Source organism: Gasterosteus aculeatus, chromosome 4 (genome assembly GCF_964276395.1).
Source record: "Gasterosteus aculeatus chromosome 4, fGasAcu3.hap1.1, whole genome shotgun sequence".
Classification (NCBI taxonomy): Eukaryota; Metazoa; Chordata; class Actinopteri; order Perciformes; family Gasterosteidae; genus Gasterosteus; species Gasterosteus aculeatus.
Window position 1 is genome coordinate 6,837,859 of NC_135691.1, and position 8,199 is coordinate 6,846,057.

An 8,199-nucleotide genomic window follows, 5' to 3' on the forward strand; every position below is an offset into this window, starting at 1 on the left:
CATGAAAGGTGCTATATAAATAAGGTTTTATTATTATTTGTGCTGTACCATCTTATAGATACTACAATGGACCCGGAAGAGACGCTGCTCGGAGGCTGATCTGGAACCTCCTCACCTAAGTCAACTCCACTACCTTCTACTCCACTGCGTGCTACCTCCTCAGTTAGGTCGACTCTAGCTTGCACTCCACCACCTTCCACTACTCCACTGCGTGCTACAATTACAGATGATCTACCTGGTAAGTTCTGCAATATTATAACTGCATCAACATATGGGCATCACAAAGAATCTTCATGCCATGCTTTCACTCATCCTGTGTAGTCTAACAAACAGCTGATGTCAAGATGGTTACTACCACATCGGTAGGGATACAACTGACTTTATACCTGCCATTTCTTAAAGGAACAAGGACCCAGCAAACAAGGCGAATGAGAGACGTCGATGTGTTGGTAAACCAGATGCAAGTCATGACTCAACAATGGAAGGAGGACATGGCAAGAAGTGAGGCCCGGGAGGAACGGTTGATCGCCAGCATCCTCCGCACTGACAGTATGATTGAGAAGCTGATGCAGAAAATGGATAACATTCAATCTCAACCAAACACATTCTCACCACCACACCACCACCACCACAACATCAACCACCGCAATATGCGTATTATGGTTATGGATGCCTTACTTATTTGCACTACCGCCTGAAAAGCACCTTACCGTTCATATAGCACAATTTCTACACTCTACCTCAGTGTGTGTGTGTGTGTGTGTGTGTGTGTGTGTATATATATATATATATATATCAGAATTTATATATATAAATATTTGTTTTTTTGTGACATTCAAAGTTTTACCTTTTATACTTGTGTGCTTTTATACCTTGTTTTACTTTTCTTAATATTTCTTATAAATAAAACACTTAACTAAAACTTCTGTGAGTTTCTTTATTTGTGGAATGAAACACACATGAACTGTACAAGAATTGTATTTACAAACCTATGACAAACTGGCAATTATGTAATGAAGACGTCTAAAGGTATGGTCTGCGCGGGGGGAAGTTTGCACTCACGTCTGCGTGACTGTTGGCACGACCACCTGGCTGTGTAGCCGCTTCCACTGACCAGTTGGGATTCACAACTTCCTTCTCATTCTCACAGAAATTGTGCAATGCACAACTGGTAGCAATCACTTTAGGGGTGAATGTAAAGTAGAAGTCACTACGCTTCATCAAAACTCTCCAGCGTGACTTCAGTCTCCCAAACGCAATCTCCACCGTGGTCCTTGTAGAGCTTAAGTAGACCTTGAAGGACTCTTGCTCTGGGGAATGGGGGTAGCCTTTCACGATCCAGTCCATGAGAGGATACGCTGGATCTCCCAACAGGAAGTTACCGATTGAGACGTCATCGATTTATCTTGGTTCCTGGGAGGAGAAACAGAAATGGTTACCAGTGTTGGACTTGCTTACTAAATGGCCCAGCATAAATAAAACATAATATACTTAAAAACATAATAAAGCCTCTATAAAACATCATACTGCTTTAAGCTTGTAACATACCTAGAAATCTCAATAGCTTGGTGGTAGCTCCACTAGTTTTTGCATGAATAACTTTCAGTAGCTTAACTCATTTATTGATCTTATTGATTTTATCCATACATTAATATGTCTTCAGAGTACGACTTACTTTTGGTAACCGGTGTGCCTGGCTGAACGTCGATTGCCTCAGCACGTTAGCGTCATGAGCACACCCAGGCATCTTACAGTTGATGCTCCAGAAGCTTAAAGAGAACAATTTGTCAGGTTTTAATGGCACACACGACACACTGTAACACACACGTGAATATATGTATGCGACACAGGATACACACACAAACACGCACACGCAGGCCTGAGGTTGCGGTGAATTGAACATATCAGTTAGTAAGCTTACACGTTGCACAGTGCAGACAAACGTAATGTATTTTGCCCAAACTTACCGACACATGTCGTCCACTACGCCTTGGAGGACAGCGGTATTGGTGCTCGAACAGTCACCTCCGCGTGCTTCATGACTCCTTCCATAATTCCACACAACTTGTGGAAAGATCCTCAAGTCATGCGAAACTTCGCTTTCCAGTCTTTGTCATCAAATACGGTCGAAACATCTCTCTCCCAGAAGCCTTTGTTTCTGCTCTTCATCCAGAGTGCTCTTCGAGACCTTTGCGGTACAATGGAAGAGTTCAACAATATATTGTTGGTCAGAATTAAATTCTCCATGTACCTTCGGCGACGGCGTCTTCTCTCCGTTATCAAATCAGCCAATAGCGCCATTCGCATTCGCTGTACTCCTATTAACATCATGCAAAAATAGTAGAGGGATGTAGCTTCACCTTGCTCTCCGTTCGCCATCTTTCGTGTAATGTTGATGTTGTTGTTGTTGGTAGTGGTGCAGAGGTCAAGCGGAAATGGCTGTATCACAACTAGTTGTAATGAAAACAGCGCCACCTATCGTATTGGATATGACATGCTTTCGGCCAATGATTTGATTTATTCACGTATTGGGATAATAGCACCTTCCCCCGAAAGATGGCATAGGCCGACTCGAAGATTCGAATTATACCATCATGTAAACACACTGACAGGTTGGCAGGGGTCTCCTGGGAAGTTAATGCAGTGTGGACGTGGACGATTGTTTATTCTCGAAGACTTGAGGCAGATGTTGGTTGCTTCTAGAGTAACCGGGTAACTTCACTTCCTGCCTTGTCCTGTCATCCCCTGTGATCGTCTGATAGTTTCCACCTGTGTCCAATCACCTGCACCTCCCTAGTTTATTTAAGTTGTGTGTCTCTTGTGTCACTTGTCGCGTCATTGTCAATCGTCCTGGATGTTAACTGTTTGGGAGTCCTGTCCATGTGCCAGAAGAGCGGGAAACGTAGGCCTACGGATGATTTAGGGTCTTGGATGCTTTGTGTGAATAGACTTAAAGGACGCTCAGGCAATCAGCCAGCCTGAAGTGTAGAGGTGACGGATGATAATGTAACTCTCGAGTGATTAAGGGCAGGTATCAGAAACTGTACACGTCACTGAAAACGGAACAATAAACACTATAAAAGCTCTGGGACAACATGTACTTGGTGTTTGGCCAATGGGCTTCGCTAAGAGTTGAATTTATCACCTAGTGCCCCTCCAGTACAGAAAGAGATGGATAGCAATGGAACGGTTGTTTTCCTCCTTGCTGCAAAAAAGTCTGCCATAGAGGAGAATGGACTTTATTTATTTGATAATCCTGAGGTGAGGTTGCTGAACTCTACAAGGTCGATTTGACAGTGAAACACCTACGAGTTTCATGTTGTGTGAAATCCTATTTTTGTGGTTCAGTTCATAGATTTTAAGAACTACAGCTTAATCTTAAATATTCTAAAATATTTTGTCATTCACTAATTCATTTTTGTATTTAATAAAAAAAGCCCAATTAACCCAATCTGTATTTTTACCTTGTGTCTAATGTTACCATTAGAAATAGTCCGTCCCGATTCAGTTTGATTACACACGTAGTGTGTTTTTTTCAACACATCATGTTATCTTTTAATGGAGTTATCTCTATATATTGCTTGACTGTGTTCACTATGTATTTCAGCGTGAGTTGACGCATAGCAACTAACTCTTTTCAATTCAAAGTCAGATAGTCTAAGGACAGAAGGTGTCATATGGCCTTTACTGCGAAGTTGTGATATCGTATTTTACAAATAACTTCGCTTTACTTGTTCTAGCTTCCGGACTAACTCAACTGGCGGGTTAGTGAATGATAAAATAGTGAATTAACTACTTGTACGGCGCTTCTCTAGTTGTCCGACTAAATGTAATCATTTAGCTATTGGGAGTAACTTGTGACTTTTGGCTGTCCTGCACAAGGACACAGGGGCGTAGACTGGCGGAGCTGACTACCGATCCCGTGGTTAAAAGACGACCCGTTCTACCACTGACACGCAGTCGCCCCAGTCGTTAGTGGGTTCTTGACATTACTGCACGACTGAGGTATCGACAGAGATGTAAAGAGGTAATCACATACACCCCCCCCCCCCCCCCCCCCTGCAGCCTCCTCAGGTCGAAAGTGTCAGAGACAAAGACTGTTATAATTAAAGAACTGTATGTTTGAGTCATGGATGGTCAGCTCACGTGGTATCCTCGTTGTCTAGTATATGAAACATTTTATGCCCTAGTCTGCCGCCATTGTGTAATTGCTAATCAATGTATTGATCGATTGAATTTATGTTGTCCGTTATGATTTGAAGACCACTGAAATTTCATTTGCTTTGGGAAAGACCGAGTACTGGGATACTGTGATCCGCTTTTATTGCAGAGATAAAATCTGCTTTGATATATTTAAAGCTACGTCAGGCCAGTGAAGGAGAAGCAGATTTGGTCTTCAATATACAATGCGTTTAAAAAAAAAAATACAACTCTCTAGTGAGAGTAAGGCCAATTAAGGTAGCCTGGTTGTTTGTGCGCATGTGGGTTTGTTGCTGAGGATTTTACTGTGCATCTGTGGAATAATGGTACCTGGGAGGTGGAGATGGGGCGGCTCTCTCTTAACACTACAATCTCCACTGTAGATGCTCCCTGCATTGCAATGAATCCCTTTCCGTGTGTTTGTGTGAGAGCATTCCAGCACACATGTAAACAAATCAATACAATAAAGGGCTCACATAGCAAACATAATAACCACTAAAATGGAAGTAATTGATTCAGAGCTGTAATTACAAGTTCTAAAACTGTGAATCTGATACTTGCCAAACAACATGCTAACATACCTCCCACTTGTTGACAAACCCTCGCCTGTTATCATACATAGGCCTCACACCGAGGAGCAGCTAGCACAGTGATTTTCTGATAAACAAAGCCTCGCAGATTAGGGTGGATCATTGCCATCGAGTGGATGAGACGACTAAGATAAAGGCTCTGTAGATGTTGGCTCTTACCCCAGGAACCGGGCGTCAGCTGTCTGAGTCTTTGTCCAGCAGATAACAACGCCACGCTGAGAGCCAGGTTTCGGCCCCGTGCAACCACAGCCGCTCTTTGACATTTGCAGCATCGATTAGACTCTCGGGGAACTGCATTGTCTAACTTGACAGGGGCCGAACGGACAAACAAAAGCTTACACAAAAGCACAGAAACATCCTTCTCTCTTCTACCCGAACATCTCATCCCTCTGCTGAATTGTAGCCAAGATATGTGCCGGCTGGCTCAACTTAGCTCGGGGGGTTTTATTAGCTTCTAATAGGTATGTCATTTGAAAGTGACAAATCTGACAGCTATGTTACCCAGGGTGTGTGGTGCTGCTGCTTTAACAGTGCCTCTGAAGGATTCTGCCCCACTGTGTTGTACGAAAGCAGGGGTTGTTACTGAGGTTCCCAAGGACCCTCCCCCTTCATTCTCCCAAAAGTCACCCGTGATGGCTGGCATTATACGGGAGCTGTGCAGATGATGGTAATTTCCTGTGATGCTCTATACATACCAGATTTTCTGATAAAGTAAAGAAAAAGGGGAAAAAAGAAGAAAAAAATAACTCTTGTAGATGCATCAGGTACACACTTGGAATAACAAAATGTCTTATCTGTCTTTTACCCTTTGCAACTCCATTTCAATAGAAATGACAGCAAGAAGAATATGCATACTTGTACTCCCACAGATACTTTGTATATCCGTTGATTTCTTCTCATATCATATTATGACATTTGACTTAAACCATTTATTCCTGTCACTGCAGAGTTTTACTGCATTATAATCTGCATATTCATTCAGTCACTATTGTTAATTAGTATTCTAAGAAAAATCACAAGAAAAACAAACAATATCCTGCTTCACCAAGTTCTCTCAAAAGATGTTCCTCCACATCGCTGCCTTGTTCCTCATGTGGCGCAGTGGAGTACATCTGCAATGCAGGGGGCTCGGCAGTATGCCCTCTATTTCACATGTCACTGCCGAACACCTTTCCTTTTACTCTTACTCTAAGCATCTGTCAGTGAGCTTTACCAAACGGAGTCAACCCTGCGTCTGGTTGGGGGAGCAGATTATTCTTCAGCTCCTCTCCCTCCTCTCTCTTCCACACTGCCATGATCCTCTCACAGAGTTTTGGTGATGAACAGGAAGAGCAAGTGACATCCTGCAAAAGGGCCTCCGCTGTACTCTGGACTTCCCTTGTGTCATGGTATAAAAGATGTGACCATAATACAGATCTGATGTCTTATTTTACACAAACCAAAATTACATTAGCAGTACAAAGGAGCTTGTGTGTGTTGGCATACAAGTGCTTTGTGTGTGTGTGTGTGTGTGTTAATGTGTGTGTGCTCATGACACTTTATTCCCATCTCCCCATGAGTCCTCCCACTCTCCTTCCTGCCACCTCCCTCCCATCCCCATTGGTGATGGATCCACATTAGAATGCAGTCTCATCATCCTGCCGAGTTATGACCCAGTAATAGTCAGACCCGGTGGCCTCAGCAAATGAACAATAAAACCAGAGCCTTGCAACAGATCTTTGGGAGAAAAAAAAGGAGAGTCAGGTTCCAAAATCTGACTTTCACCCGTTCTCGCGATAGCACGCACTTCCGTTGAATGAGGTGACAACGAGACAAGCGCGACTTCACAGCAGCTACTTAACCGTGGCAACGTTTTAAGCAAACCTTGCATCTGAACAGTGTGACGATGGAGGATTTACTCAAGCACCCCGATGCTTTGAGCCTGTAACGCTAATAGGCATGTTGTCTTGAAAAACACAAAGCCGTGCGTGAACGCACCGATGTAGTGAGAGCCACAGACACAAAGGCACGGACGCGCGAGTTACGTGATATGTTTCACATGAAATAACGACTTGCTCGAGGAGATGGTGTGTGAGTAACACGCAGTAAATGGGGGGGGGGGGGGGCAATGACCCTGTCCGATCTTGTTTTCTGTGGTTGCTTTTTTTTTTTTTTTTTACGTCGGAACTGGATTATGATTAACTTGGCCAAGATGCCACCACATTGGGACTTGTTTGAGAGGCGAGAGGAAAGTTGTTTTGGTGTAAAAACCGGACCGATTGCAGGCTGCCTGGGGATTTCACAGGGATCAATACAGGCAGAGTGACAGCCTTGCACTTGATTAAAAGTGACTGCTACATCTGGCAGGCTTGGCCATTACTTTCCCACTCACAGTCTCCGGGGTGAAAGAGCATGAAGTGACAGGCCTCAGTCAGCCCTCCATTACCACCTTGCCACCGCTAAGGTAGCAACAAGCCGGGGCAGAAATAGACGGACGACCTCTGCGAGACAGAGAGGGAAAATAAAGGTGCTGCATGTCTGTTCGCCTATGTGACCGCGTAGAAGAGTGTATCAGAATGCATCGGGCTGTCTATGTTCTTTAGGCCAATCGTGAATACCGGTAGGCAGATGAGATTTTGAGCATAAACACAAAGGTCAGGGTAGAGTGAAGGAAAAAGAAAGCTGAAACTAAATGTTTAAAAAGGTAGTTGGGCGAGTTGTTGATATCCAGACACAAGCAAAAAAGAATAAAGACAGTAAGTGCGGTAAGTGCAAACTTAACGAGCCTTCTCAAAAATGATTGCACGAACACAGTCAAAGGAAGCGCTTTCAAATGTCAGGGGCATCGCCCTCTTTATACAGCATCATCTAACACTTACACTGTGTAAGATCTAATCTCAATCATACCCCAAATGCAACTGCCAAGAATCAAAGGGAGACTGATATTAAAAGAAGTCACTGTGGTTGATGTTGTTTATTGCTCTGCCAGAATACAATATGTATATGTGCTGTGGAACAGCATGGGACCCATTGACATGCACACAGCTTTATAATGGCCAGGACACATTTGACCGATAAAGACTTTGATCATAGATGGAGCTCATGTGGCACTAAACAGCTAAAAAACGGGGGTAGAGGTGATGTGTTCTTGGTTGGTATAGTTTTGTTTGCTGTGCTTGTGTTTATCACCACATTAGTTCATAAAAGCACATGACTTGGACAATTGGTCAATCATTCGATTTATTAAGGCTGTGATGGATAGATAGAGACAAAGAGCTCGGAAGATCGAGAAATAGAGGGAGAACCTAGTTTTTTGTGTTCATTTTAATAAAGTAGCAAGATTATAATTCATTGTGGGAGGTGCTCCGGGAGTACACACATCCAATGCCTGTACGCCCAAAGCAAGAGCTGTGTTCGGGTCCTCGGCAGT

The 8,199-nt window shown here is 43.4% G+C and overlaps 1 long non-coding RNA gene across 1 annotated transcript; it reads right to left on the reverse strand.

Moving 5' to 3' along the window:
• Positions 1-912: 912 nt before the first annotated feature.
• On the reverse strand, positions 913-2,352 carry LOC144406124 (uncharacterized). The gene is made up of 2 exons (XR_013467312.1): positions 1,676-2,352; positions 913-1,413 (listed from the first exon to the last, which is right to left on the reverse strand). It is a non-coding gene; the product is annotated as an uncharacterized LOC144406124 (long non-coding RNA).
• Between the last annotated feature and the right edge of the window lie 5,847 nt (positions 2,353-8,199).